Genomic DNA, 10499 nt, shown 5'->3' on the forward strand with positions numbered 1-10499 from the left:
TGAGAGCAATTGTGGTAAACGGGCGCGCCATTTACAGCATGATGGAAGTTATCAATGCATTGCCCCTCAGAGTTAAAAGGTGCGACATGCTGTCTGCACTGCCGGTCAGGGAAAGAACTTTTTATGAAAAGTTCGTGCAAAAAAGCATAGATGAAATAATCGAAATCGAACTTATGACCAGGGGCCAAGGAACTGTAAAAAGGTTTGTTTTTTCTCTGCATGCGTCGTTGCGCTTTCTTCCTGACACTAATGGCACATTCCTTCTTGATACTAGGTGGCATCAGGAGAGGATTTTTCGAATCACAAGCTCCGCTGCTCACCGAATAAAGACGAGAGAGGCAGAGTTTGAAGCTCTTGCAGATGCATTGGCGACACCGAGAGCCTTTGCAACAGCTGCCACCACCTACGGTAAGCAGCAGCACACCTTGTACAAGAACATGCAGATGTAAACAGGCAGTCTAGTAGTGCCTTCATTTGTTAAAAAAGGCTAATTGTGTGTATTGTGTTATCTTGTGCACGTAAGAAGGTGCCAAATACGAATGCGTCCGAAAAGTATTTTCTTATTTTTATCATTCTACAGGAAAGAATACAGAAGACGTGGCAAGACAGGAGCTCTCAATGCTCCTGCAGGTTCCAATTCATGAGGTATCAATTCCCTGTATTCAAAAAAGCTAATATGTTTCTTACATCCTTTCATGTTTCTTCTGCAGGTTGGTCTAGTTATACACCCAAAACAACACTGGCTGTGCTGCAGCCCTGACGGCATCATTTCAACCAACAACACAACTCGTGCGGTTGAAATCAAATGCCCCTTTTCTCTAAAGGACTCGGAGCTTATTGATGCTGATCAGGAAGTGAGCTACGTAAAGTACATCCACTATGTCAATGGAAAGTTGACTCTAAGGAAAACCCACCCGTATTTCACACAGGTGATGGTTATATTGTATGTCTTAAATATTCAAGAAGTGCATTTGTTTGTGTACTCAAAAAAACAGAGTCTCAGCCTAATTGTTGAGAGGGATGAAAAATTCCTCTCCGAGTACATCCCTAAGCTTGAAGGATACTATTTCAAGTATCTTCTAAAACGGCTCACAGACTTATCAAAAGAAAATGTTCAAGTGTAATGTGCTGTCCACGAACGTAGCGCCTTTTTTCTGTGAAGAGGGGTTCTTGCAGTCAAGGCATAATTAAAAAGGCTGGTTTGACAGTGAAAACATGTTTTATTGCAGAGTTTTAGTGCAATGCATTCATGCGTTATGTACACTTGCATTGAATAAAAATGGTTCCCAGTCCTACTTCAAGGTCCTGGAAATGTTCTGTTGAACACTTGATTGAGTCCATTTCTGCCAAACTAAAATCGGCTTAGAATCTCAACACTCCTCTACAGTGTCAGGCTTTTGGGCACCAAAGATTGGTGGCTGTAGGTTGGCCAGAATACAGCACATCCGCATAATATCGCTCATGTGAGGAATCAGCTCAATGGTTATTCTTGCGTTGAGGATGTTGAACATCTTCACACGTTGAATCACCCTTTCCACGTGTATGCGCACTTGGGCGACGTTGTATGTTTCCTGCAGTTCCTCATGCGTAAACTGCACATTCCCTTTTGAAAAAGGGGGCAAAATAACAATGCCTTTCTGGCCTGAAACGGGCGCTCTAATGCCAGGAAAACCCTTATCTGCGAGTACTATGTCGCCAGGCTCAATCCTGTCAAGGAATCCGGATTCAAGTGTTATGCGAGTGTCTGATGTGCGACCACCGTAGGCTTCGGAGACGAACGTGACTACACCATTTGGCAAAATACCTAGTAAAAACTTCAAAGTGTAGCCACCCTTATAGTGTGAAAACAGTGCTCTCCTTTGCTCAACTGTAGGTGGTTCTTCAGTTCTTACTTCAGTGCAGTCTATTATATAACGGCAGCGTGGATAGTGCAACTTAAAACATGCTGGCATGGTTGCTTGCACTGTGGAAAATGATGGTTCGGGTATCCATTCGTTCATTGCAGCCAGCAGGTTACTCAAAACAAAATAAAATATACGGCTAACTGCCGTACGGTGAAGTCCAAAAAGGACCCCCAAGATAGCAAAAGAAATGCCAAGCTTAAGCTTCATCAAAAAAATTACAAGTTTCTGAGGAATCGGCACATCGATTCGCCTTACGGATATTGGTGACAGGATAGACATCAGCAAAGCAAAGACATTGGTGCTGACGCCACATAATTCCCTAAATGCATCTGCTCTCTCCTTTAGCGAGTCATATCCAAGGAACACACAGCTTCTTTCATCTGTTCCAGTGCTTGCGGATCTTGTCATCGGGACTGTCTGCACACCTATGTTTGATGTGCTTGCATGTGACACCTGTGTGGAGGCTGAGCCATTTGATGTTACTGAGAGAAATATACAGCACTGGCCTCCATGTACATCTACGTCTGTCTGAGTCCCCTAGAAAATGTAACACATGACAAGCAACATTTTGTTAGTCAACACTAATAAATATTTTGTCAAACTGTGGGACGAAATTCACACCACTGGTTAGAAGAGAATTAGAGTGCTGTTGGGGACACACCTGCATAATACTGAGCACAGAAGGGTAGACACTCAAGCAAATACTAACGGGACTGCCCCATGGCTACATACAGCTGCATTAGCTAGGGTGCCCTAGTTCTGGCTGCCTTTATTTTCTTTCTTTTGCAAAGTTAAACAAAAGTCTTATTTTAAGCAAGTGGCAGGGTCAGCAAACAACATATTCGAGTTGCTTCAACGTACATGCAGGAAGGTAAGGAAAAGGCTGTAATTAAAACAAACAAGTGGTGGACAATTTAAATGTCCCATAGCGTTGCGTTATCCTTAAAAGCATAGTACTGTAGAATTATGCCTCTGCACAAAAAAAAAAAAAAGCAGCAGCCTACATATAGCAGGCGTTAGCATTTGAAAGGATTCTATACATGAGGGCCTTACCACCGAAGCAAAAGTAACGCTTTTATCTGCAGCTTCCAATTGGTCCTCAACAGCACCAAGAACCAGACCACCGAGAGAGGAAGCGCCAGTTTCACTGTCAGAACCAGTAGACGTCCGCGCCGCACCTGCTGAAACACGTCGCCGCAACCTACGGTAGAGAAAACACACGATTGTTTAGTATAACAGAAAACTGCGCAACTTGCTATGGGCTCGTCCAGCGCGCGAGGACGACCATGCACAAAGACGAGGAAATCCACAGCACCACACCGACAGGATATCGCGGGGTCGACTCGGAGCTCATCCCGTGCATTTTACCCTGTTGCGGTCGTTAGAGTACTGGCCGAATTTTTGCAAAACACAGTATTAAAGCGTACTATCATCGGCTACATAGGAACTTACCGCTCGTATCTTTCTAGCTTCGTTGCGGGCCCTACGCCATCTTCTCTCCCGTAGCAGGAAGGGAATATCGTTGGAATGTAGGCAGGGTGGTGGGCAACAGTACTCTTCTCATTACCCACGAAATGGGCGCTACAAATGCGTGTTTGGCCCTTAACGGGTTGCCACAGTCCACCGTCCGCACTAAAAAAACAAAGAAACGAGGCATTACTTCAACTGTAACCATGGAGAAAGCCAAAATCAACGCAAGAAAACGAAATGGTCACTTGTTTACCTGGCTCTTCGCACTGCTTTAATCCACCGCTCCCGTCGCTCCTTCTCGTAGGGCTTCCATGGAAAGTTATAGAACTTGATGTTCGGGACTTTCCCCACAACATTTCTATAGCTGTTGTGGCAACCATACACGCAGCAATAAACGGTGCCACCTTTTTTCTTCCGCGATTCGGTGCTGTCGGAACGAGACGCCATGCTGACTGCACTGAGGCAGGCTGCTTCGAGACCACGGCAAATTTCCGCCGCGTTTTACAGGTGGCGCCACTTGTTCGGCTCAAAGCTGCAGCGCACGAGGGCTATAGCACAACTGTCAGTGCATATCGTGCCTCGCTTGCATCGGGGTACACACCTGCGGCCAGGCCAGTGTCTCCTCCATGTTGTTTGTGCCGTGCACAGAACTCCAACATTTCAGGAAAAGTCAGATCTATCACGGTCTGCACTAAAACAATTGACGTTATACTCTGGTTATAGGAGAAATACATTAGCCACGTACATATATATAGTGACGGATAGACTACATCGACAAGTTCTGGCGGTGCTGTGTTCATACCGACGAGGGGGATAACACTGCTATTGAAGACGTCACATGTCACGATATCCACAGCTGCAAAACTCACGGCTCTGCGCCGTGCGCTTCAATTTATTGACGCAGAGAGTCCTGGTACATGGTCTGTGTTTTCTGACTAGAGACCGCCTTTACACTCCATGGAGTCAGCTCTGTAAGGTGGAGCTCATGAACAGCTAGCGCACGAAATTGTCAAACTTCACCACGACGTGAAACAAAACGGTCACGAAATTATTTTTCACTGGCTACCTGGCCACTGCGGGATCAGTGGAAATGATCACGCAAACAAGCTGCCCGAGAGACACATCAAGAACAACACAGCGTTCCCATTCTTTTCAGGACAGACGCTGCAAGACAGCTTCGTCACCCGGCACGCCAGCTCTCTCTAACAGAGTGCAATACCCCAAATATAAGGCGCGCCAGTTTGCACGAACTTCACTACAACTCCGACCTCCACCCGGGCTTCACCGACGGGAGGCATCGCTTCTATACCGGCTGAGATTGGGAGTGGCTTTCACAAAGGCGTACACTACTCTGATAGGAAGGACCGACAGCGCTGCGTGCGACGTCTGCGGTGGCGAAGAGAACATCGAACATTATTGTGCCACTGTCATTGAAGACTGTCCCCATCGCTTGTCGGCCCACAAAGCTGTGAAGGCACGTTTTCTTGAAAGCGACTGGCCTGTGAACGACTTTTACTTGCTCAGGCCTTCCGCGTGCGTGCGCGAGCTCAACGGCACTTTGCTCTCCCCTCCTCTCTCTATTTCATCCTTCTATTCCCTCTTTCCCGTTCCCCAAAGTAGGGTAGTCCACCGGACGCGTTTCTGGTTAACATCCCTACTTTCTCTCTATCTTTCCTCCTCCTCGTCTATATACCGTTAGCCATAAATCCTGAGACGACCTGCGAGTTGTCTTAAATAAATGGATCAAGAGAGAGAAAAATAAAGAAATCAACGCACTTCATGTAAAGCGGGGCAATAATGTACCAAGTTCCCCACCGTAGCTGTCGCCGACAGATTGTGCTAGTCGGGCACGAACCCAGGGGGAGGGGGGCGGGGCGAAATTAAGCGGTATAGCCACTTAACCCCTCGCCCACGCCACCACTCCTCACACACACTCCTAAAGCGCCGCCAAATCAACCTCGACACTCGACAGCTACTCGGCGGTCATCATTTTGCTGCCTTTTTCACTCCTTTTGAATGGCGGTATAGTTATCGGCATCTCCTGGGGTGTGAAGGCCAATTTTCTCCTCGATTCGGTTTCCGCGCCATCAACTCAAGATACGTTCAGTTGTCGCCACCTATTACACCGGTCACGCGCATCGCTGTTGCTTCGTTAATTCAACCTCCTTTGTTTAGACTGACCCAGGGACCACAAAAGGGATTGAGTTCGTAGTCAGCTAGTCTGTGTGCTCGTGGAACGAATTGCGGCCGGAGAAAACGCCAGTTTTGTTTAACTTGTCCGTTTGCTTCATTATTTCTTCGAGTGACGGCGCGTCACGATGATGGAAGATCCTCATAACCATATATTCGTGATATGGGTTAGATAAGGTGAAAAGTAAAATTGTGCGAAACAGCGTCCATCATCACACCCTGCAATAACCGTTAAACCCATAAGCAACATGAATGGCACCCGCTACCTCGTCTGGTTTTTCGCAAATTGTACAGCACTTTTCGTGCAAAATTGGCAACTGGAAACAAGGGTCGCAAGGAGTTGAGAAATTAAGTGATCGACTAAGGCAGAGAGCCGAGGCAACAGCCAAACAGGAAGGAAAAGCGAAAATTAAAAATTTAAATGTTGTTTGTGAAAATATTTATGGATCAACATATTTTTATTTAAAAAAGGAAGTAGAGAAAAGGCCACCGGAAGTGGAGAAGGATTCCGTGTGTTTTGAATGACGCTTCTGCAGTTATCAGTCAGGCCGCCTGACGTAGCCACTTCTCTGCTGTGCTAATGTACGTGTTTTTCTAACCTTCCGCGGTGGGCGCAGTACGTCTAGTACCGTAGCGTCCGGCGCTCTGTGCATTTGTACGGGACTGGCGGCCACGCGTCTTTACGCAACTTCCCAAATAATAATATGAGTCAGTTTTGGCACCTAACTTGGTAGAGCAGTAAACGAGATATCCAAAAGAACTGTGATTGTTCCGCGAATATATATTTCTCTATAATTCTTCCAGAGCTAAATCAAAAAACGCCAATTTGAAATCTTTATTTTACCCTTTCGCTTGTTTACCTTTTCTTGGCAGTGTTTTTCCTGCGCTTCTTTCCTGCGCGAGTCCGTTTGATGTGGTTCCTTGCTTGTCAAGTAGAGGAGAGGTGTATCTCACAGGCGTACTTGTGAGATAGACGTTATTTCATTTCTCTCTTGCAGGTTTACGCGTCTTTACGGCGAGCGGTGAGCTTTATTCACATTTGTCCTGGTAAAAGTGCCCCCCCCCCCTCCGTTTGGATAGAAAAGTTACCTTTGGTTGCCCCCCCCCCCCCAAAAAAAATATCCTGCTACATGCCTGGTGATAGTTGTCGATCATGTCCCAAATTCCTGGACGTGGGTCAAATGACGTGGCTACCTTTCTTTTTCTTTTTATTGACGTCCTTTTGAACGAGGCAGCCATGTTGGGCGTTTACTTGAAGAGGTGTTAGCAATTCGGTTGCGCTGTTCGTCATGATCTCCCTATGACCATTGAATTTATTTAATTTTTTTCTATTGCAGTGCTAGGCTGCACATGTACGACGAAGTTAATATGGCACATCAAAGTAATTATAACACGGCAACAACATAGGCACTTTCTTAAAGGGACCCTGAAACGATTTTTACGATTTTGTACAAACGTACTGAGTCGTTAGAGTAGGTCTTTCTGATCATTAATTGACGCATCTAAGTGATCCGCGTAAACCATTTAATTTATTATAAGGTTTTAAAAAAGTACATCGCAGCCAATCGTAGCACACTGCTCGGCGGAGTTTTCAGCCGCCCCTACCCATATGACGTAAATCACCCAATTGACGTCAGTAGGGCGAGCTATCCGATTGGCTGCCCAGGGCGCGTCATCGATAATTTTTCCACCTTTGTGGCGAACAAATGATGTTCGTAATAGTTGGAATGTTAGTTAATTTGTTTCTATAAAAAGTAACAGAAAGAGAATGCACATGAACAATTTCTCACTATACTTGAGCACTTCCGGCACGCAGCAAGCGTCGTCTGCTTTTGTTACAACGTGCTCCATTTTGACGAGAGCTCCGCGGTCAGAGCCGGTCTCAGTCTTTTCGCGAGCACTATGATTGGACTTTGTTGCATTGTGGACTGCAAACGTAGCGACTGGCAGTATGTCAAGCTGCGACATCGTGTCGCTCTGCAAGGCAGCAGACAAGCGGACTGGCTGCAGCGCATCGGACTGCCGCTTTGCGCGTTTGCGGCCGTCACTTTGCACCGGAAGATTACTAACGCAAGTCCAGTATTAGAGTAAACGCAAGCGCAAGGGGACAGAGCCTGGCCGTTTGACCGTGTCTTTCACGGGATGAGCAGAAGCGTAAATGTGAATGGTCTGCACGGTGCAGCCACCTGGTGGCACAGAGCTCAAGCACACGCAGTAGCAGTAACACAATATATTCTTTGCTGCTGGTGTAAATTTTTCGCAGGAGTGTATATAATCGTTAACACGTTGTTTTTGTAAATGTTTAAAATGTTTTACACTTGGTTAGAGCAAGATTAGCTTTTTTTTTTTGGCTGGTTAAGTTCTGCGCCAATGGGTGGCGGGACCGTAGAGACCGATCAGGCAGCTCGCTAAAGTTCCTTCATCAGCTTGAGTTTATGCCTCCACCGTTCCGTCGAAACGACCAGCTCGCCTGTGGTTACCGGAATACCAGACACGTTTGGCGCTGCGACAGAATGCTCGCAACGCACGCTGCTTCGATAGCTCTCGCTTGAGGTCGACTGCCAAGCTACTGGCGGAGAGTTTGGGGAGGTCTCGCGCGCTCGCTCCTATAGTTGCGCATAACTTTTCTTGGCTATGAAGCGAAGGCTACGGAAACTAAGCGCGCCTCTTTCACCGCTGCTGGAAGTAGTCCCGCAGTTTTGCTCACGTTTTCTTACGTGGGAAACAGAAAACAATATTATTTTTGTTTTTTACAGCGCATAATTTGAAACGATGCGTAACATTCACCAGTCAGCTATTGGTATTTTATTGTATTTTTAGTTTGCTCTTTCGATTTTCATGGTGCCTATTGGGGACCACGAAAATCAATCGTTCATCCAACCAAGCACTTTACAAGACTGCGGCGTATCAAGTGTCGTGGTTGCGTGCCGTGTAGACCGACGCGTACGCCTGCCTACCGTATATGTTTGCGAAGCGCTGAACTGCGAACAGGCTCAATTATACTTCGCGAGCGAAGCACTCAATTTTCATTCTGCCCTTCAGTGTGGAGCCGGTGTTCTTTTTTTTTTTCGTGCTTTCCTGCATTCCGAAACTTTCTTTGAGGGAGGGGTCGTGCGCGCGTGCATGCCGCGATACGCAACGTGATAGCGAGAAGGATTTTCCAAGAATTGCTGTCGGTGCACGAATTCGCTTCGTTAGCAAAAGACTGGCGTGTTTTGCAAACACGAGCCGCTCATATCGCGCGCGTGTCAATTTCCGGCCCCCCGCATATCCGTAACGCAATGCTCGCTGGCTCAATTAAACCAGGGATTGGAACCGTTCAAGTGCGAGAATTCTGGGAATGCTGCAAATACGCATTTTACCTGTTACCTATATAATATATGCGTCGCGGCTCGCTCAGCCTAAGTAGAGCCGGGAAAAAGTATGCCTGCGTCTTTTATTATTATTATTATTATTATTATTATTATTATTATTATTATTATTATTATTATTATTATTATTATCGCCCGATATTTTTTTCTGTGCCACGTCTAAGATTTTTGAACTTGCTCTTCACAACATAGTCTTTTACTTTGAAGAACTCATTGATTCCGAATCAGCATGGATTTCTCCACAGGCGCCGACTACGGGGGGGGGGGGGGGGGTGTTCCGGGGCCCAAGCCTCCTCCGAAGTGTTCAGTGGGGAGGCAGAGCCCCTACCCCCTCCTGAAGTGTCATTACCAGAGTTCTGTCACCTACATCATTTGAGGTTTCTTTTGACTTTCCTCGATCTTTTCACTTAAAATTTTATTGTGGCTAAAAGCTTACTGCATCATTGTTGGCGAGGACAAGCACGGCTTTCAATTATTACTTCCGCTTTATTTCTGCAAATCCTGGCAGTAGGAGGACAAACGCATTATAAGCACCAGCGGCAGCTGCCTCATCCATATTTTTTCACTTCAACTTTTTTTTTTAATTTCCACTGTAAACATCATGCACAGAGACAATATATTTAAATATATATACACAGGAAAAAGTTTATTATATCTTTAAAAAGAAGGAGGTAGCCAACTAAGAATTATTTATAATGGTGCGGGTAGTCTATGCCTAGAGAATGAATATGTTGCTGTATGTTCACCTCGCTTCAAGTTGCTTTGCGTGCTTTTTTGACTCTGAAAAAAACCTGCAGACTTCAGTGACCTTTTTGGCAGAGTCTTTTATCATGGCGTACGAAATGCACGTGAATGATATGCGTCTCAGTATTGTTTCTCTTTCCCGTAAGCAATGCTAACGACTCATGAAAAAAAAACTATTTTAATAATTTATAACATCTATTAGGGATGGAAACATTGCCAGTTGTATGCAGAGGTCATAAATATATATAATTCACTCAGTAACCGAAATGAGCCCAAGTCGGATTCACTTGAAATCAGAATAAATAGCAGTCATGCGCAACAGCGCTTATACTCGGACTCACAGTAAAACAAAGAGAGAGAGAGAGAGGCTGCAGTTTCTTCGCAAAGGCGAAGCAGTATTAGGGGTAGCGATACGACAATTACACGAAGAAAGATTACACCACCGAGAGATGCCAGATTCTTGGTGGTGCGAGAGAACTCAGGCTGTGAAAATGCACTGATAAGATCCTGTAAATACTCATATAAGACCGTCACTTCAGTGAACAAGTCTTCGAGGTCACGCAAAGTTTCTTCAAGTGCAACTGTTATTAAAGTTATATATATATATGTATATATATATATATATATATATATATATATATATATATATATATATATATATATATATATATATATATATATATATATATATATATATATATATATATATATATGGGGGTTCGGAAAGCTGGTCAGCCCCTACCCCCTCCGGAAAAAATGAGAACTTTCCGCCTATACGTTTCTCAACGGCCGCTCCACTATCATAAATCTCGCAAGTTTC

The 10499-nt window shown here is 45.2% G+C and overlaps 2 long non-coding RNA genes across 3 annotated transcripts; one reads left to right on the plus strand and one right to left on the minus strand.

Annotated features, from left to right (window-relative positions):
- The first annotated feature begins 73 nt into the window (after positions 1–73).
- On the plus strand, positions 74–1830 carry LOC142571395 (uncharacterized). Of its 2 annotated transcripts, XR_012825871.1 has the most exons (3): positions 74–408; positions 581–645; positions 711–1830. It is a non-coding gene; the product is annotated as an uncharacterized LOC142571395 (long non-coding RNA). The 2 variants fall into 2 exon arrangements; XR_012825870.1 differs by having other exon boundaries at positions 581–1830.
- A 1093-nt stretch (positions 1831–2923) lies between these two features.
- On the minus strand, positions 2924–3821 carry LOC142571401 (uncharacterized). Its single transcript, XR_012825873.1, has 3 exons — positions 3628–3821; positions 3357–3536; positions 2924–3105 (listed from the first exon to the last, which is right to left on the minus strand). It is a non-coding gene; the product is annotated as an uncharacterized LOC142571401 (long non-coding RNA).
- Positions 3822–10499: the final 6678 nt, after the last annotated feature.

The sequence above is a fragment of the Dermacentor variabilis genome, chromosome 1 (genome assembly GCF_050947875.1).
Source record: "Dermacentor variabilis isolate Ectoservices chromosome 1, ASM5094787v1, whole genome shotgun sequence".
NCBI lineage: Eukaryota > Metazoa > Arthropoda > Arachnida > Ixodida > Ixodidae > Dermacentor > Dermacentor variabilis.